Source organism: Myotis brandtii, unplaced genomic scaffold, assembly GCF_000412655.1.
Source record: "Myotis brandtii unplaced genomic scaffold, ASM41265v1 scaffold250, whole genome shotgun sequence".
NCBI classification, from domain to species: domain Eukaryota; kingdom Metazoa; phylum Chordata; class Mammalia; order Chiroptera; family Vespertilionidae; genus Myotis; species Myotis brandtii.
Genome location: NW_005359478.1, coordinates 5,464,077 through 5,486,051, shown reverse-complemented (window position 1 = coordinate 5,486,051; position 21,975 = coordinate 5,464,077).

The following is a 21,975-nucleotide window of genomic DNA, read 5'->3' as shown; positions in this document are numbered from 1 at the left end:
GTAGAAGCAAAGGAGCCTGATGCTGAAGGGTGCAAGATAACCCACCAAGTCCTTCATGCTAAGTAGCCTGTGAGCTTCCAAACTCAAACTCCTTGAGACCCAATGCCAGGGGAGAACTACGGAGAATGGCAGGGACTGTAGAAGCAAAGGAGCCTGATACTGAAGGGTGCAAGATAACCACCAAATCCTTCATGCTAAGTAGCCTGTGAGCTTCCAACAAACTCCCTGAGACCCAATGCCAGGGGAGAACTAAAGGTGGTGGTGGGAGAAGTCCTCCCCATGTACAGGAAATTAAGCCATGCATTTTCTGAAAATCGAAAGATAATGGTAATAATATCAGTCTATTTGTTGTTATTGCAAAGATCACTAAGCAAAATTAGTGATAAAATACTCCCCCCAGTAAAATCTTGATGCTGGTCTAAATTCTGAACCATTGCTGCAGTTACTGTTGAGTTTTAATCACATGCACATACAGTCCAGATGAGCACATTTTAATTATTCGTTAGTTTTAAAGTATTCTACATAGAAGTTGATTTGGAGAATTCTCCACTTATTCTCTATATATGCAGAGCTCATTTATTTTGGGAGTGAATTGGTTGTGGTTCAAGTTGTCTTCTAGAGCACTTTCTGTCTCCAACTCTTGAGGAATAATTCTGGCATTTAAACAGAGATTCAAAGTAAGTAACAATAGCTCAGTGATCATAAAGTTAAAGTAACAGAACTTAAGTTATTTTATTGGGAGTGGCCACTTGGAATTTTTGTGTTTAAAATTTAAAACATGTTCACACTGGAAACTATAAAACATTACTAAAGATGCAAATTAATGGAAAGACATCCCATGTTCATGGATTGGAAGACTTATTAGTAAGATGTCAGTACTACCCAAAGTAATCTACAGATTCAATGCAATCCCTATCAACATTCCAATTATTATTGTTTTTTTTTTACCAAAATAGAAAAATCCATCCTAAAATCCATTTGGAATGTCAAGGCACCCTAAATAGGCAAAATAATCTTGAAAAAAAGAAGAGCAAAGTTGGAAGTCTTATATTTTTCTGATTTCAAAACATATTACAAAGCTCAGCTATTAAAACGGTGTGCTACTGGCATAGAGATAGACATATAGAACAATGGAACACAGGCCAGAAATAAACCCTCTGTATATGGTCAAATAATCTTTGATAAGGGTGCCAAGGCCACACAAGGAGAAGAAAACTGTTGTGTGCCACTGAGTCAATAGGAACTGAATGCTGTAGATAAAAAATGGCAGAGCAGTAGAAAGAAACAAGAGGACGCCAGACTCATCCTGGAATAACTGGGTAAGAAGAGTTCTTTGAGTTGTAACAGTGTCAGATATTTGCATGTACAGCTTGTTGTTGATTTGTTCTGAAATGTCTTCATCAGCCAAAGTCAAGGAGATGAGCTCAGAGGGGACACAGTGAACTCAAGTCTCCTCCTCCACATGGACAGGGTCTCAGGACTGGTCTGCAGAACTCAAATTCACCTTCTGTACCAGCTTCTCCTGGCTGTACGCCTACACGCTCTCCTCTGACCCCAAGTTCCTAGTCTGTCAGCTCAGCATGTTCTGATGGTGGGAACAGTCTCAAATTGTTTTATAGGTGCAAGTGTTTGACTCTCTTAGGTCAGGAATTGTGTTTTACATCTCCCTCATGACCTCCTTTATTTGTTACGTAATAGGTACACAAAAATACATGCTAAATGGAAATAGTGGAAAGAGCTGTGAACTTGGAGGCAGATGATCTGAACTTGAATCTGGTTTTATACTTGTCAGCTCCATGAGCTTGGGAAAGATGATGACTTTTCAGCTTTCTCATCTGTACAGAGAATAGTGATCTCTGCTCTGCCCACTTCACTATGTTTTAATGTAAGAATTCATGGAAAATGTGAATCTCCTTTTTGTGAGCTGAAACCTACTGTAGAAATGTAACACTCCCATCCTTTAGGTCTTTATTCAGCTGGGATAAGGGAAGTGATGGGCTGAGGGAACTGATATGTGAGAAGACCCCAGAGGCTAAGCAAGTCTTCTAAGCAACGAACTGGAAGGTGACAAAGAACTGGAAGGTGGCTGATGAACCTGGAGACGGGGCAGAGAGGAAGGGAACGGCCCAGAATGATTAGGGAGGGTGGGGCGGTCACGAGTGAGTAGAGTGTGTTTTTCTATTTTTAATCTTCAAGAATATTTTTTTTCCATTGATTTTTTATAGAGAGTGGAAGGGAGGGGGAAAGAGAGAGAGAGAGAAAGAGAGAAACATCAATGTGAGACACATTGATTGGTTGCCTCCCACACTCGCCCCCACACCAGGACCAGGGATTGAGCCTTGACTGGAATTGAACCTGGGACCCTTCAGTCCTTGGGCTGACGCTCTATCCACTGAGCCAAACCAGCTGGGGCATGAGTGAGTGTGTTTTAAAATCACCTCACTGTCTGAGGCCAGGACATCCTCTGTCTCAACGTCAAGGTAAAAACATTGCCTTGGGTGCTCACACTTACATACCTATCAAATCTGGGATATAACCTTATCTCTCCCCTCTACCTGACCACTTCATCCCACACCTAGACCTGGTCCTGGGTTCTTGTCAAGAATTCTGGACCAAAACATGAATCCACAACCAAATCTCAGTCCTGAGCCTTGGATTGAACGACCTTAGCACCCCAGAAATGGGAAATGGTGCCTTGAGTTTGATAAAGGACGTTTGAACTCTGGGAAGGTGCACACGTAAGTATAATGATGGTGAAGTAAATAAAACCCATGGTATAATACTTTTGTACACAATCAGGAATAACTTGGTAATCTCTGTGGTCCTGTTTGTTTTGTTGATTATTTAAGATGCTTGAAAAGTTTTTCATTATGATCAGATGTATTTCATATTGGTTTGGGATTTTAAATGCTTCAGCGTATTTTATATTCGACTTATTAACTAGAAATATATATAAAAAATTCCCTCCCTTGTCCAGTCCTAACACTGTCCATGGGTGGAAGTGTAGTCCATGCTGGTGAATACCCTTTGGCCTGTGGCTTATGTTGGACCATTATGGACCTCATGAACCTGGTGAAGTGGAAAGTTAAGACAAAAAATGTAACAGGGGCCCGGCTGGTGTGGCTCACCTATGAACCAGAAGGTCACAGTTCAATTCCCGGTCAGGGCATATGCCTGGGTTGCAAGCTCCATCCCCAGTAGGGGGCGTGCAGGAGGCAACCAATCAATGATCCTCTCTCATCATTGATGTTTCTGTCTCTCGCTTCCTCTCCCTTCTCTGAAATCAATGAAAAAATATTTTTAAAAAAGTGATAGTTCCTACCCATTTCTACCTTGCTGGCCTTTCAGTACTTGACACGTGGTAGGTGCTCCGTAATGTTACTTCCCTTTTTCCTCTCTAGATGCAGCGCTGAATTTCTTGGAGGCTAATGTACATGTCCACCCTGGGAAGTGCTGCAGACAGGAGACGTATGTGATACAGAAGCGGGTGTGAGTCCAGGGGAGGTAGTGGGTCTAGATAGTGCTCCTCCAGGATGGGTTGGCCAGATCAGCACAGCCAGCACCACCTTTTCATCCATTGCAAGAAAAATAGAATATTATAAGTTCAAGCATAAGCTCATTAATCACTACCAATATTTGACCAGAGCTTTACAGTTTACACAGGACATTCACATGGATTTTCTCATTTAGTTCTTGCCACAAACCTTTGAGTTCACCCATTTTAGAAGAGAAAACACACTCATTAAGTGATTTACCCAAGGTTGAACCATCAGTGATGAAGGAAGGACAGGTGTTCAGACATTCAAGTTGATGTTCTTTATGTGGTTCCATACTTGTTGGGGGAGGGGTTTTTCCTGCTCCTTGGCTTTGCTGTGTAGACAGTAGGTTGCTGGAAATCTTTGGTCAGGTCAGCTAAACACGTCTAACTTCTCAGAGAATCATGCTTTCCTTTGGTTGAGCAGCTTTCCTGTACGAATGCTAAGCTCTTGGACAAACCTGTGCACCCTCGGGGGATTGACCTTTCCAGGGAGTTGTAGCAACACGCCTTTACAGATAAAACACCATGTTCAACTCTTTGCAGCCCTTCAAAGGACTCACTCACAGAAGCCCCAGGGGACAGCAGCTGGCCACTGACGGAGAGTTAACTTTCTTTACTCTGAAATGTACCTGGTCAGAGACACTAGTAAAAAGGCTTCGGCTGTAATTGCTTGAATTCCTTTCATAATGAGAACATTTTATTACTCCACTGAAGAGGGTGTGCCAAAAAATTCTGTACTTAAAAGTTACTAAGGGAACCAAATCTCTTGGACACAGAATAACTTCAAAAATGAAGATGGCCATGGTTCACTATACAAAGCCAACCCTTAAAACGCAAAGCACAACCCAATCTTCACTTTACTTGGAACATAAACTGATATAAATCCAATACAGATTAGGGACTTAAAATTTAAACGTGAGATATAAAGCAAATAGAACATGTAAATGCCTAGAAGAAAATATACACAATTACTGTATAATCTTTGAGTTGGAAGACTCCCCAAGCGTAAATGAAGAAACCATAAGGAATAGATTTGCATAGATGGAAAACTTTTAAATTCCATATATCAGAACATGTAATAAGCAAAATTAAGAAGCAAATGACATGCTGGGAAAAACACTTCCACTTAGTAAGTTAAAGTGTTAATATAGAAAATAGGCAAAAAATGCAGTTGACAAAGAAAGAAATATTACTAGCCAATAAATATATGAGGAATCATTCAAATTCATGGAAAGTCAAAGAAGTGCACGTTCAATTCATAAATACTCTTACCTGCTCAGATTGGCAAGGGGACATTTTCAGTTTTATCTGATTCTGGTAAAACTGGAAAATTTCTGGAGATAATACAGCAATGTGCATTAAGGGCCATACAATTTCTTATTTCCTTGAGGTCATCAAGAAAGTTGCTGGACCTATAGGAAGAACATCAACTTTAAAAATTCTATATAACCATAAACATGCTCATCTCCTCCAAAAGTTCCCTCTCACTCTATTTATTTGTGTGTGTGTTTTATAGGAACACTTAGCATAAGATCGATGCTGCACAGGTGATCTGTAGGCTGCAAGGTGGGGAGGGTGGAGGGGGTTTGGGTTTGACTCAACACTGTGGGCGAGGCCCTCCACACTCTGACTTGAGGGCTGTGATGAAGGTTAAAAGTAACCTGTCGCACTTGAGTGGGCTCGTGAGGAGTCGCTATTTAAGTATAAGATTTCTTTGGCAAAGCAGCAGCTGACAGCTTCAGCCCAGCACCTGCCTGAAAGTTCTTGCTAATTCAGGGAGCCCCTTCCTCTGCCTTGGTGACGTGGTGATGTCACTTTTTAGTTGTGGCGGAGCCGCAACAAAGATATCTGAGGAGGACTGGAAAACATCGCTAAAGCTCTGTAAGCCATTTCACTCATTTTCTTTAAAAATCTAAACCCACTTCATCAACCTCCTCCCAGCCTTTAAAAAACATTGGTAGAGTACCCACTATTTGCCGGGCACAGTGCCAGGTGCTGGGGATCCAAAGGTCAGGGAGCCACGCGTTCTCTTTCTCATGGGTGGCAGAGGCGATGGCTCACCCTGTGCCCAGTGCTGGGTCAGCCTTTGGAGGATCAATTCCTCCTTGGGCTACGTTACCAAGGGCCCCTCCCAGCTACTCTCTCTTCACAAGCAAAGGGTTGGTTTCTATTTATTTAGCACTTAACAACCGGTGAGCAAATTCTGGGCATGCTTTCTTTTCTGTTTCACGGGGCTCACGTTTCTAAGCATGTCGCACGTGATCAGGTCATTTGGAGAGATGAGGGACTATAGGAAAGGGGAGAAGGCCATTTTCTCTCTTTCTGAAAAATACAAAATTCTCATAGAAACAGATATTTGCATAATATTTCTTTAAAAAATGTTTTCGTATGGGAGAATTTAAACATGCATAAAAGGAGAGAGAATAATAACTCCCCATGTGCCCTCTGCCCAGCTTCAACAATGATCAATTCATGGCCTAATCTGGTTTCACACAGTTCCTCACCTGTATCATTCTGAAGCAAATTTGACCTATTATTTCATCTGTGAACATTTCAACATGTAGTTCTAATAGATAAGAACTACTTTTAAAATAGTAATTGCAAGACAATTCACCAAATTAGCAACACTTCTTTAATATCATAACGCATCTAGTCTGTATATACATTTCAAGAGGCTTGGTCAGATTCAGGTTCCATTTTCTGTTAAAATGACTTCATAAGTGGTGGGATAAGCTTTCTCTCCTTTTCATCGTGGCACCTTTATAATGTCACTGCTGTTCCTGAACTTAGTCAGAGCCTGTCAGGCAGGTTTCTCAACCCCAACATGACGAATGTGGGACTGGGTAATTCTTTGTTGCACAGGCTCTCCACCCTTCAAGGCTGGCAGTTATTTAAAAAGTGGTTGTTGAATGAAGGCGAGGACTTCGTCCATTCTCTCCCAGGCCCTTTTCCCTCTAGGCACCACCATACTCTCTCTTTCTGCATTGTTTATGGTTTCTTAGTTACAAAACTCGATTCCTGATCTTACCATCAATACAATCCTCAGGAATTGAAAATAAGGGTAACTCTAGCTCACACCTGCTGAGTGCTTAATACTTGCCTGGCACCAATTCAAGCACTTTAAGTGCTCCTTTGTGGCAAACTTTTTTGGCTAGAGATGACCTTTGACCTCATGGAGGTGTTCTGTCTGGTTACAGTTCCACTATAGCTGGTAAACCCAGCAGTGAAACACCAGTTGCTTAAATCTATTATTCAAATATTGGGAGATATGACTAGAAAAAAAAAATAACAAAAAGAAATACTAAGCGTGATATCCTGATAGCTTAGACATGACATTTATTTTTCTTCCTCTTTTCTATTATTCAAATATTGGGAGATATGACTAGAAAAAAACCAATAACAAAAAGAAATACTACGCGTGATATCCTGATAGCTTAGATATGACATTTATTTTTCTTCCTCTTTATGTTTAGGTTTAAATCACTATATTACCTTTCAGGTAATTTAAGCCTGAAGAACAACGTGGGATGGGCTATTGTTTGTTTTTTTTTTTCTTTTCAATTAGCAATAATTGCGCCTCAGATAAACCTCACTGGCTAAGATACTGCTACTGTGCAGAGCTGGGCTATTGTATTTAAACGTTGGTTATTTAGAGGCAGCCTTGAAAGAGTTACAGAAACGCGAATACCAGGGGAAAAAACACACAAAACAATGAGGGAGTTTTAACTGTTTTTCAAAAAGAGGTAAACTTGCAAGGAAGGTAGACTTGGTAAACTTAGTCGAGGGGGCTCCCCTTTCAGGGGATCCTTGGCTGGGCAGGAAAGGTTTCCTCCTGGGTAGGTGGGATGGTGACACGGCTTATCTTACCAGACGATGGAAGCAGCTGGCAGGTGATGAAAACTTCCAGGACAGACAAGGAGGGGGCAACATAATATGAGGGAATGGGGTTCAGTGGGCCTGGGGTTCAGAGCTCAGCAACACTGCTTACCAGGTGTTAGCTTTGGTCAAGTTACTTGTCTTCCTGGAGGCTCATTTTTCTTATCCATGAACATAGGGGTCAGGTAGCCAATTTTATCAAATAAAAAAAAGGAACTGGTTGACAGTTTTACCAAATAAAAAGTACCAAACAAAAATTCCTAGTTAAATTTGAATTTCATAAACAACATGTTTTTAATATAAATGTGCCCCATGAAATATTTGTGTCCTATGCAAGAAGGATGCCTTGAATATTGTGTGGACAAGCTCACAGTAAATATCTGAAGTTCAAATTTAACTGGACATCCTATATTTTATCTGGCAACCCTAAGTGGGGGTGAGGGGGGGGTGACATACATAATTATCTTTTAGGTATGTTGTGAGGATAAAATTATACCACATTTAAGTCTTAACTCCATAACTGGTGATTAGTCAAAATCTGAACAAATGGATATTACTAGAATAGTTAATACTAATAAAGGCACTTATTTTAAGTAAAAAAAAAATTCTGCTTTATTGTGGTATAACTGACAAATAAAATTGTAAGATATTTAAAGTTACATCCTGGCGATTTGATAGATCTAACTAGAAAGGATTCCCCCTCCCCCATCTAGTTAATTAACATCTCACATATTTATCTTCCCTCCCCTTTTTGTGAGAACCTTTAAGTTCGACTGTGTTAGGAAATTTTAATTATACAATACAGTGTTATCATGTTTTACATTATCAGGGGTGGGCAAACTTTTTGACTCGAGGGCCACAATGGGTTCTTAAACTGGACCAGAGGGCCGGAACAAAAGCATGGATGGAGTGTTTGTGTGAACTAATATAAATTCAAAGTAAACATCATTACATAAAAGGGTACGGTCTTTTTTTTTTTTTTAGTTTTATTCATTTCAAACGGGCCGGATCTGGCCCGCGGGCCGTAGTTTGCCCACGGCTGCATTAGATCCTCAGGTCTTATTCCTCTGAGAGCTGAAAGTTTGTACACTTTTTATTTTATTTTTTTAAAATTTTTTAAAAATGTTTTATTGATTTCAGAGAGGAAGGGAGAGGGAGAGAGAGATAGAAACATCAATGATGAGAGAGAATCATTGATCTGCTGCCTACTGCACACCCCAACTGGGGATCGAGCCCACAACCTGGGCATGTGGCCTGACCTGGAATCGAACCGTGACCTCCTGGTTCATAGGTCAACACCCAACCACTGAGCTACGCCTGCCAGGCCATGAAAGTTTGTACACTTTTGACAACCTCTCTTCCCTCTCCCCCTTTCTCTTCCACCCTTCCACACCCTTTCCCACTTTGTATTCTCTGTTTCTATGAGTTAGACTTAAAAAACCCCACATCTAAATGATACCATGCAGTACTGTCTGTCTACCTCTGGCTTACTTCACTTAGCATAGTGCCCTCAAGGTCCATCCATGTAGTTGCAAATGGCAGGATTTCTTTATTTTCTCATGGCGGAATAATATTCTATTGTGTTTATACACCACCTCTTATTTATCTGTTCAACACCGGTTGTTTTCGGATCCTGGCTATTGTGAATAATGCTACAATGAACATGAACATGGAAGTGTAGATATCTTGTTAGTATCCTGTTTCCATTTCCTTTGGATAAACACACAAAAACTTATGGCCTGGCATAAATTTATGCTTATTAAATTCAGTATAAAATAAATGTGACTAAAAGTAAAAGCAGGAGGAAAAAAAAAAAGAAAAGAAAATTCACTAAGAGGAAATATCAGGGTTAAGGTAGGTGCTGGTAAAATTGTCCTAACAGGATTCTTGCTGAAGACAAGCCAGGGTGATTGTGTTAGGGGCAGAAATAGAATATTGGTGATCAACTATAATTATAAGAAATATTAATCATTAGAGACCCTGGTGTGCCTCAGCCCGGCCTGCACCCTCTCCAATCTGGGACCCCTCAGGGGATGTCTGACTGCGGGATCGGGCCTAAACCGGCAGTCAGACATTCCTCTCGCAATCGAGGACCACTGGCTCCTAACCACTCACCTGCCTGCCTGCCTAATGCCCCCAACTGCCCTCTCCTGTCAGCTTGATCTCGCCCCCAACTGCCCTCTCCTGCTGGACTGATCTTGCCCCTAACTCCCTGCCAGCCTGATCTCGCCTCTAACTGCTCTCCCTTGCCAGCCTGATCTTGTTCCTAACTGCCTCTGCCTCGGCCCCCACCACCATGGCTTTGTCTGGAAGGAAGTCAGACGTCTGGAAGATGGCTGGTTGACCCGGTCTAATTAGCATATTACCATTTTATTAGTACAGATGCTCTGTCAACTGTGATTGCATTGTTCTGATTAAAGAAAGCACAGTCTAGCTCTAGCCAGTTTGGCTCAGTGGATAGAGCGTTGGCCTGTGAACTGAAAGGTCCCAGGTTCGATTCCAGTCAAGGGCACATGCCAGGGTTGTGGGCTCGATCCCCAGTGGGGGACTTGCAGGAGGCAGCCGATCCACGATTCTCTCTCATCATGGATGTTTCTATCTCTCTCTCCCTCTTCCTTCCTCTCTGAAATCAATAAAAATATATATTAAAAAGAAAAAAGAAAAAAAGAAAGCACAGTCTAACCTGGCTGGGAGTTGCATGGGAGACCTGGGAGGAAATGTGGCCCATCCTCCACATCCAGGAGCTGCCTATTATCATGGAAAGATTAGCAACCTTGTTGCAGAAACCAGAGGCGCCAGCCCTTTGAAGACCTCCAGTCCTTTGCATACCTGCAGGCATAGGCCTTTGCAAACCTCCAGCCTGCATTACCTGTAAACTGCCCATTTTGCATACCCATTCTTATCCCTTTTGCCTACTTTCCATGTAATCTTCATCCTTCTACCCAAAACAGGAGGCTGGCTTATGGAGGGGAGCAGAGCAGATTTTTGTGAATGCCCTGCTGTTCTCCCATACTCCCTGCAGTATTGGAATAAATCAATATGATTTATTAATGTGAGTTCTCATATATGATTCGACCCTTTCTTTCTCTGCTAAATTGGCTCAAGTAGTGACAGGCAGCCCAGACCCATGGATTGTCTGGCTACAATTGGACATCACCTGAGAGATGCTGGAGTGTGAGGAAGCTGAGCAGGTATCAAAGGTGATTAGATATTGAGTGTGTGTGTGTGTGGGGGGGAGTTCTGGTTAAACCGACTTAGCAGGGTTCTTGCTAAAACTAGAATTTATAAGGACATGCACAGGTGGCCTAGGAGAGGGTTCAGGGGCCTGACTAAAGTTTGGTCAAGCAAAGGATCTTTGTTTAAAAATTATATTTAGTTTATGTTAGTCAAGTTAATGTGTTTGTGGTTTTAGGTATTCCCTTTACTTTATTTCATTCTTAAAAGGAGGGAAAGCATATTTAGCTAAGGAAATAGTCTGGCCACGTTAAACCTGGTAGTAGGCGCTTCTGGCAAGGAAAAAAAAAATGCCTTACTGCCACCTGGTGGCCACACCCTCTTACTGCAATTTGCCTAAGCGCTGTCCTAAAGTTAGCATTTGACCTTTGCCAAATCCTGAGGACATTAAGGCAGTGTCATGACATTAAGAGCCACAAACAACTGCGTCCTTCCCCCAAATCTCCTCTTTGCCAAGGTTTGAGGTTGAGGATGAGTAGTAGAATAAGGGAGGCGGAGCAGGGAAAATGTGAAGTCTATGACCTTCCCCTTAGCACTGTGGTTTCAAGCCCGAAGTGAAAGGCCACTGAGGGAAACTTTGCATTGAGAACTGGAGAACTGGGTCGGCCTTTTAAAGACCAAGACAAAGGGCCTCTTCGTTTCATAGCTGAGAGTGGCTAGAGAGTCCATGATATTGCTCAGCTTTCACCCGAAGGGCAGAGAAAGCGCAAATGCAGATAGGAGTGTTGAAGGGACAGAGAAAAAAGAAAAAAAAAGTGCATTTTATTTGCATCCTGTTGCATGCAGCTCATTCAATACACAGGTCTCAATGCATAAATGTAGCGTGAGGAGAAAAACAGTGGGGCCCCCAAAGATCCAGCCTCTCATCTTATACAGGAATAAACCGAACAAACCGAGGTCAACATCAGGAGAGGTGGCAGGCAATCCAGAGTAAAGTGATCAGTGGAGTCAGCTCCAGGATTCATAGTAAATGTATTTTTAAAAAAAATTTTAAAAATCCCTAAGTCCACGCTAGCAGGGACATGAGTGGCGTGACTCCGGGTCTCGGACCTTCACCCAGCCATGGCAAGAAGAGCTGGTTCCTTTTGATCTCTTCTTCTCCCCAAGGCTTGTTTGCAGGCACTGCAGGGAGGGCTGGAGCTGGTGTGATCAGCGCCTCTTCCCTCAGCCTTCGCCTGCCTTTCCTCTCTATGAACCCCCTGTCTTCCACCTGTGTACCCCCCAATAATGCCTAACCTTTGACTTCTGCCTGGCAGTCAGCCCAGGCTTCCACATGCACTAACTCAGTCCACCTTTCCTGCCTCCCGGAGGCATTAATACAGTGGTTCTCAACCTTGGCTGCACATTAGAATCACCTGGGAATCTTTTTAAAATCCTGATTTCTGGGCCTCATCCTCCGGAAATTCTGTTTCTTTGTTACTAATGTTGTGGCCACACCCCATAACAAAGAAACAGAATTTCCGGAGGATGAGGCCCAGAAATCAGGATTTTAAAAAGATTCCCAGGTGATTCTAATGTGCAGCCAAGGTTGAGAACCACTGCATTAATATCTCTGTTTGCATGTGAGGGTCCTGAGAGCAGGTGGAAGGTGGACTTGCCCAAGGCCATCACGCATCTGTAAGTGGCAGGGCAACCTGGCTCTTTGACCTAAGTTCAGGCTTCTCTCCATTATATTTGCTGCCTTAGCGTCCCCACCATCCATTTCTGGCTTCCCATTTTGGTCGGTCTCTCTCTCTCTCTCTCTAATGTAAGTTTTCAAGACGCCCACGAGTGGAAAATGCACTACCCCCCAGCCAAATCGAGCTTCGCCAGATTCCTTCCAGCTGTGCACATCGAAATGACTAATGAAAGAGCCCTCTGCTGCCGGTGGAACTTTCCCACATGGCACTGTTGCCACTGCTTGTGGGGACCTGGCCTGTGTATTTACATACTGGATGTCACCCTAAAAGCCCCCCAACCAGGGGATTTCCGGGATGTAATAAGAACACCTCTCTGAGCCTTGGAAGGGGCACTGAGTGCCCACCCTACAGGGCAGGGGGTAGCATTTCTGCTTTGCCAAGCAATCTTTTCCTGGGAAGATGTCCAGATTCAATCATATATCCATTGGTGCCAGGGCACTGCCTGCCAGCTATGGACTGAGGTGCTGGGAATACCTGGATGAGGAAGTCACGGCCCCTGCATGCCTGGTGCTTTATGCCTGGTTAAGGCAAGGGACACAAACACTTGGGTAATTTCAGTGCATCATGGTGCGTCCTGTAGCATGGGTGGGAGGCAGAGCTCAGAACAGGGCGTCTAATTGGGATGGTCAGGGAAGACTTTCTGGAGATCGTAATGACAAAGATACGTAACATTTTTAAAAAGTGCTTTAAAAAGAGAGTTACAAAGGTAATACATCTCATTGCAAATAATTTAAAGTTTATGAAAATAGGTCCATTTAGGAGAAGTTTAGGGAGTGAAGAAGAAGAAAGAATACTTGATTAGTAGGATTTCTACTCAGTTGAGCTTGTGACTTTCTTCCTGAAAGGAAGTAGTGTGTGAGCATGTGCACGTGTGCGTGTGTAAGGGGTGGAATAGTGTGTGTGTAAGGGGTGAGGGCATGAGTGGTGGGGGACAATGAAGGGGATAAGGACACATATGTAATACCTTAATCAATAAAGAAAAAATATATAAAATGGAAAACAAACAAACAAACAAAAAACACCACACAGCTAATAGTTGGCAGAGCCTGGCCTCAAACCCAGGTCTCTGACTCCTGTCTGGGCTCAGGAATGTGATCTCCTGCTGCAATATTTCTCAAACATATCTGGTGACAGAATTGTTTTTTAACTGTGTGACCCCTGTGTCTCAGCACGATTCTTATCATTCCATGGAACACTATTTGGGAAATGCTGCCCCAGAAAACACTGCCCTATTCGTAAAATAGAGATACTGACATAATCTTAGTGTTGTGATGGTTAAAGCACATTTTATAAAATGTGTGCACATATGAAATACCTTTTACCAGGAACCTGTGTGGTTTAAAAATAGCATTTGTGCCCTGGCTGGTTTGGCTCAGTGGATAGAGCATCGGCCTGCAGATTGAAGGGTCCCAGGTTTGATTCCGGTCAAGGCCACAGGCCTGGATTTTGGGCTCGGTCCCCAGTGTGGGGCATGCAGGAGGCAGCCAATCAATGATTCTCTCTCATCATTGATGTTTCTATGTCTCTCTCCCTCTCCCTTCCTCTCTGAAATCAATAAAACTGTATATTTAAAAAAATAGCATTTGTAATGTCCTTGATAAAATGAAGTAGTACTTTGGATGAGTTGACAATAAAGATGATGGTTTTATCAGCTCATAAACTCCCAAAGGGGCCATTCTTCTAACCTGGTTAGTTCCCTACCTGCTCCCAAGATCTCCTGGCAGCCAAAGCATCACATTCCTTTTATCTTCTTCACTGGTTTTGCACAGCTGCCATTTTTCTTCTATAATTGCAGCAGTCCGGTGGATGTGTGCATTGGGATAAAACATACTGAAAACAAAACAAAGACAGGCACTCAGCCCAGCGCCTTGATTCCCCTTGGAAACAGCATTTGCATTCTTTTCGATAAATATCAAGTGTTACTAAAAAAGGGGAAAAATCACATAATTCTCTCCTTGCTCCTGAGAGGGAGGCTTGTTAATCTCATTTCACACACCAAGAGACTAAGCACCAGAAGGTTCAATCTCATACAACTGAGAGCAGCAGAGCTAGGGACAGAACGATCAATCATCCAGAGTTTGTCCCTCTGCCAAATGCTGCCTCTTGGACCTGGAACCCTCAGGAGACATTCGGACCATCAAGGTTGGGGCCCTTTGCTCCTGGAGTGGTCCAAAGTGAGAGTATACGTGGTTCCAATGGACTTTGACACGTGGACAAGGCTCCCCTTCTTTCTTTCCTTTGCTCTACTCCGTCCTTCGGTTTCAAGGTTGAGCCCACCTGCTACTCTTCATAGGCATCAGGTGCTTTCGGCTTCCCCCTGTAGCTAGTCCTTGGGGTTCATTGCTGTCACTCAGCCACCTACCTACTCACTCGCCTCTTGACAAAGTACCAGCTGAAGCACACGCTAAGTGTTGTGGAGACATGGAAAGAGAAATGTCAGATGTGGGTCCTGCCCCTAATAAGCTGAAAAATTATTCTGACACTTGTTAAAAATGGAAAGGAAGACTATTCAAAATTACTGCAGTAGGTGAGAAAATAGAACTCGACTCTTAATGCAACAGTGGGAATTTTTAGCCAACGGGCAGGGTGAGGGAGTGGATGGAAAATTACTAAGAGGAACGTGTTTAAGTATCAGGGTACAGAGAAAGGAGCTTGATTGGCTATCAAGGGTGGGGGGATTCTTGATTGGCTGGCTTGCAGGATTCTTTGCTAAAAATGGGCTCAGCAGGCCAAGGGAGGCCTGGTGGACAAGAGAGGTCTAAGGAGCCTGACTGAAGTTTGATCTGGGAGGGGGTTTTGCCAGCACTAACCAAGTACTGTAGAGTCAGGACCTGAATGTGAGACCTCTGAATGCAGAGTCAGGTTTGGGCAGTGTGCCAGCCACGGACACAGCTGGACCTCAGAGAGGCACCAGTGGGTGTCTCTGGGATATTCCAGCCACAGGCTCAGGGCTGACAGTCATGCTGGCTTCATCCCATATTTGTTCATTTCTTACTGCTCTGTGACATCCACATGCTTCTTGGCTGGTGCTCTGCAAGCTAGTATTGCTTGGATTTGATCCTTTCCACCACAAGCAGGACTGGAAAGTACAAAGGCTTTATGTAGACCTTGGGTTTTAACCTCGTGTTCCTCTTCGGCGATACGGGGAAGATATCTGTTATGGACTGAATTTTGTCCTCCACAATTCATGTACTGACACCCTGACCCCCAGTGTGACTCTGTTTGGAGGTAGGGCCTCTAAGGAGGTAATTAAGGTTAAGTGAGGTCATAAGGAGGGAGCCCTGACCTGATAGGCCTGGTGTCCTATAAGAAGAGGAAGTGACACCAGGGATTTCTGTCTCTTACACACACAGAGGAAAGGCCATGCGAGGACACAGGAGGAAGGTGGCTGGCTGTATGCCAGGAAGAGAGATTTCACCAGAAACCACATTTTACAGCACCTTGATCTTGGACTTCTTGCCTCCAGAGTTGTGAGTTTCCATTGTTTAAGCCACCCAGTGTCTGGTATTTTCTTATAGCAGCCCTAGCAAACTAATACAACCTCATCCCATGAGTAACTAACATCTTAGTGAGCTTATTACCTTTTCCTCCTGCCATGTAATTTGTGGGGTGGTAAAGGGCTTGTTTACCACTAAATACCTTCCTTGTGACCAAATGACGGCATGGAAACCACTTCTTTCGGTCCAGGCTTGGTTTCTCCATGCGGCAAGCAAACCGGTGTTAACCATAAAAGGGGACTTTTCTGGAAGTATGCTGTTATCAGTTAGGGATCCTGGTTTCAAGCAGCATAAATGAACTCTGGTTGACTCAGGCCCAAAAGGAACTATTGGAAGGATATTGAATTAGGCATAAATTTGTCAGGAAGGCCTTGAGGCAGGGATGGTCAGAACAGGCCATTCTGAGCTTCCCAGGAGCTGTCCACTGTAGTTGTGGCTGAAATCGACAGCTGTCCACTGAGGGTGTGGCAGGGCAACTAGTCTCTGAAAATTATTCTTTTAAGTATTCCTCGATAAAGTATTGACGGAGTGCTTATTCTGTAGCCTGATACTCTCATGGAGCTTACACATGAGAGGGTTTTGGAAATTATTAAAAAAACACTTTATGTTCCAGATTAGGAAACCCAAGGTGAGGACATGGTAATCTTCTTGTCATCATAGCTAGGGCAGAACCACAACTACTCCAGAACCACAGCTAAAACCCAGGTGTCCTGGATTGAACCCTCTCCCAGTCTAGCGAAGGAGGGTCTGCGGGGTGACCATAAGTGACATGCGCTCTGCCTCAGGCTTAGGGTAGACTGAGCCCATTTCAGGTGGGTGAAGGTTTTGATCCCCCTGGTCTGCAGTGGCAGAGGCTTCAGGAAGCCAGCACTAGTAGAGGGGCTAACTCAGACCAGTATCAGCAGGGGGAAGTCAGAGGGACTTCCCCAGGTCCTTCCTGTCACAGACAGAAGCATTAACGACCTTCATGAAGGAAAAAACAACACCTCAAGGACTAGTCCAGACTAGTCTCTCTCCTGGTTCCGCTACTCCTTGGCTTCTACCCCAGGATACCAGGCTCCATTCTGCCGTGGTCAGTCCCAGGCACCTGGGGTTCAATGCTGGACTCACACAGCTCCAAGCAAGTCCTGGGCCAAGACTCAGCTGCAGGAGCACCAGGGTCTTCTCGTTGGCCACAGGGGGGACATGATGGGCATTTGGACAGTGATGGGCATGAAGACAGTGACTCTGGGAGGCCTTTTTGACCTCCTCTTCCCGCCTCCCACTTTCACCACACCACGTGGCTCTCTTAGACATGCTCATCACTGTTCATTAGGGTCTTTATGCTGATCATGTCTGTTTACATAAACATTTGATGTTCCCTCACATGATTAGCGGAAGGCGGCACATTGGGGCAGTCATTCCTAAATTCAGATGGGTGCTCTGGGGCCAGTTGGGTAAGAATCACTTTGGTGGGTCTTGACTCGGGCCTGGGAATCTGTGATATTAACAAGCCCTTCAGGTGATTATAATAAAACAGATGGTTCTGAAACTCATTTTGCTATTTAGAGGTAAGGCTGTGACAGACCTGGATTTCAATTCTGGCTCTGTTTTACCAACGTATCAACTGTATTTTCTTGCACGCAAAGAACCTCTTGAGCCATCAGTTTTCTTGTCTGTATAATGGGGGGTAATAGTAATACTCGCCTCCCAGTGTTATGATGCAGAATGAGTGAGGTCGTATGAAGTGTCAGCATGGAAAACTGAAGGACAGGGCTTGTCACCCAGTGAGTCATAATATTCACTGCTATTGTTGTTGTTATTAATTATTATGCTGCCTGTATATCTCTTTACCGCCCCTCTCCATTGTGACTTCTTTTTATTGCCCTAACTACTCATTAACATTGCTTATATAAAACCGCCCAGACTCAATTTTACTTAATACCAACAGAACAAAGTTTATGTTACTATTTTGAATTTATAGTTGAGGAGATAGACCCAAATCACATAACTTGTAAGTGCCAGAGCCCAGGTCTAGATGCAGGTTGTGGGATTCTGCATCCAAGAAGGGCAAAGTGGAGAGAACCATTCACCCACAGTAGTGGGAGGAGACACTACTCAGGTCTTCTCTCAGGCTTCATGGCTTATGTTTTGAGAGTGTCTGTGTCATTGTAAAGAAGCTCAATGACTTCACCGGTCCACGTAAAGGTTTGCCAGCTCACCCCTTCCCTGTCCCCTGGATGAAATGAGGCTGACTGGCTCTACTCGAGTGGAAGCCCAACTCCAGTCTGAAACCACATTTTTAACAAAGTCACCAGGTTTCAAGTCTGAGAAGCATTCAGAGGCAGAACCATGCACGTTGTTGCATATGGTAATATTTCATTCCTTTTTGTGGCTGAGTAATATTCCATTTTATATATGTACCACATCTTCCTTATCTAGTTGTCTATTGATGGACACTTAGGTTGCTTCCATATCTTGACTATTGTAAATAATGCTTCAATGAACATAGGGGTGCATATATCTTTTTGAATTAGTGTTTTGGATTTCTTTGGAAAATATCCAGAAGTGGACAACATGGATGGACCTAGAGGGTATTATACTGAAATAAGTCAGACAGAGAATGACAAATACCATATGATTTCACTTATTTGTGGAATCTAAAAAACAAAATAAATGAACAAGCAAAACAGAAATTGACTCATAGACACAGAACAAACTGATGGCTGTCAAAGGGGAGGAGGGCTGGGGGACTGGGTGAAAGAGGTGGAGGGATTAAGAAGTACAAATTGTTAGTTACAGAATAGTCACAGGGATGTAAAATACAGTCTAGGGAATATAGCTAATAATATTGTAATAACTATGATGTTAGGTGGGTACTAGACTTATTGGGACAATCACTTTGTAAATTATATAAACGTCTAACCACTATGCTGTATACCTGTAACTAATATAATATTGAATGTCAAATGTAATTGGGGAAAAAAAGGGCAGAACCATGGTGTGGAGTAAGAGCCCGACCTGAGGAGCAGGGTCCGAGTGCTCACACAGTTGTAGTGTTTTCTGATGGTTGTAGTGTTTTCTGATGGCTGTAGTGTTTTCTGATTGTGGGACTTGAAATTTGTAGGTAAGAATTACTCATGCTGAGGAGGAAAAGGGCTGGTACACTTAGACAGATGTTGACAGAGAAGGTACATCCCTATTCCATCCAGCACTTGGAAGAAGGGCTCCTTATTTCTACCCACACCCTTTGGCGTACTGCCACCAGCTCTGTGGGCTCACTTAGACATGCTCATAACTGTTAAGGCGTCAAACTAAGTCCCATTACAATAAACATCTGTGACTGTTTCTTCACCTTATTAGAGGAAGGCAGTAACAACCTGGGAGTAAAATAGCATCTTGGCATCCATCTACCACTTTTGCATAAGGTGACATGGAGAGCTGGTGAGTGGATTTTATGACTCTTCTGGGCCCCTGTGACCTTCTGCCTTGAATCCCCTTGAATCAGAGCTTCATTGTGGGTTCTTTTTATGGTTCATTGTTGATTTGTGAGTGTTGGACATGCAGTTCTGACAGAGCTGTCATCATCTAGTATTTTTGGTGGATGATAAATTTTTTAAGATTAGGGATTATGTAGTTTTTAATTTTATTGAAGTGTGACATGTGTTCAGAAAAGAGCATAAACCTTTCATGTGCAGCTTGAGGGAATACAAAAAGGATACACACCCAAGTTCCAGAACCTAGAACAGGAAACAGATAATGCTAGAGTTGCAGAAGCTCCTCCCCACTATCTTCTACTCGCTGCTTCCCCTTTATCCTCCCACCAGGGTAACCAGAGTCCTTCCTTCTCATTCTATAGATGAATCGTGTAGTTGGGAGCTATATTTTTATGTCAGAAAAAAACTTGATTTAAATAATATTGTAAATCACCAAAAGCAAATGTCATTCAGGGAATAATAGTTCTAGTTTTATCTTCTGTAGTCCTTGGCTTTACCTATAAGAGTTGGAAGATTTTCAATTTAATGTTGTTTTTTTATTTTAAAATAATTTCAAACTTAAAGAATACTGGCAAGAATGGTATAATAACTTTTTCTTTTTCTGAACCATTGAAGATGAAGTTACCACTATTGATGCTTTGTCACCAACTGCACCGCCGGTCCTGCCCTATCCTACCCCCAGAGATATTTTAATGAGTGATTTCCCTCACACGGACATCCTTCTATATAACGATAACACAACCATAAAACATAATGGCACTGGTACATTATTACCCAGTAATCTGTAGACACCCCTGGAGTTTCACCAAGTCCAGAATCACGTATTTCATTAAGTTGTCATGTCTCTCGTTTTCTCAGTCTTTCCTTGACATTCAGGACATTGACACCATATACAATTACAGGGCTTAGGTGTTTTGTGGAATGGACCTCAACTGGATCTGTCTGATGTTTCTTCATCATTAGATTTAGATAATGCTTTTTTAATTTTATTTTTGCCTGGGGTATCAATCACAGAAGTGATGGTCTTCTCACTGCCTCCAGTAGGTGGTGCACAATTTCAATTTGTTTTATTCATGGTGACATTCACTTTGATCATTTGATTAGGAATATGGGTCAGGCTTCTTTACTGTAAAAGCCTTCTTTTTCCCTTTAAAATGTCTATTTTGTGGGAGGAATTTGATTCTATTTAAATATCCTAGTCTGCATCAAGTGTTCACCCATTAGTTTTAGCATCCATTGATTAGTCTTGTCTGAATCAATAGTATTATGATGGTGGCCAGATAGTGATTTTCTAATTTAATTTAATCATTCATTCTTCATTTACTATTTGGCATTCTGCTGTAAGGAAAAATGTTCTCCAATCTCTATTAGTCAATCAATCAATTAACTAATCCATTCATTTATATAAGTATGGACTCATGGATTCCTATTTGATTCACTGGGTTCTAATCTGCCCCTGATTTGGCAGTGTCCCTATCTTCCTTGAGTACTTTTTAACTTTCTGGAATGCCCAGATATTCCAAGCTCACTTTGTAATTTCCCAGCCATTTCCTTTGAGAAGCCTGGTTCTTTTTAGTGGAGAATGGTATTTAGGGATGAAAATGTGGACATTGGTATGTTTATTGGCATTGGGATGTCACTGCTCCCAGGTCCTCTCAATGGATAGAGCTAGGGAACACACACACACACACACACACACACACACACACACACACACCCCTTTATGTCTATATGTATTTTTATATCTGTCTATAGGTTTGAAAAGTATAAGTCCATCCAAATAGTGATAATTTTAATAGTACAGAGTCATTCTAGATTTCTCTTTCTGTATTTGCAACTCCTTTTCATGACTGTTATAAACTGCCTCCTTGATCCATATGGCTCAGGCTCTGACACCCAACCCAGGACTGTGCTAATATCCTCTTCATCCTGCTTAGGCCCCACCAACCAGGCTGTCTCTTCTGCTCCCCTCACCTTCTCAGAGGCCCTGTTCACCCCACAGTGGCTTTGTGATGGGTCACTGTTACCACCTTTGCTCCCTTACCCACTCAGCCTTTGACAGCCTGCACTGAGCTGTGTGGTCACCCTCCTTGTCTGCTCCATCTGCTACCCTGCCTTGCCATCATCACCGGCTCCCAAACCTACAGCTAGATCTTTTCACCCTACTCAGAACCTAATACCCCCCCCCCCCCGCTGAATGTGAAAGCTCCCCAGGGTGTTTGAATTGGGGAGATTATCTTGATTTATCCATCCAAGTAGGCCCAATGTAATCATAAGGATCCTTATAAGGGAGGCAGGAGAGTCAGAGTCAGAGAAGGCAAAGTGATGCTGGAAGCAGAGGTCAGAGCGATGCCATTGCTGGAAGGGGCCATGAGCCAAGGAATGCAGGCAGCCTCTGGAAGGTGCAAAAGGCAAGAGGCAGAGCCTAGAGCCTCCTGTAGGAATGAAACCCGGCCTGATCCTGAATTTTAGCCCAGTGAGACCAGTGTCAGACATCTGACCTTCAGAACTCTAAGTTAATAATACATGTGCTATTCTAAGAAACTAGGTTTATGCTAATTGGTTGCAGCAGAATAGGAAATTATACAGTAAGTCAATATTTATTGAGCATCTGTTGTGAGCTAGGCACTGTGCTATCTTCTCAGAATAAAAGATAGACATGTTCCCTATACAAA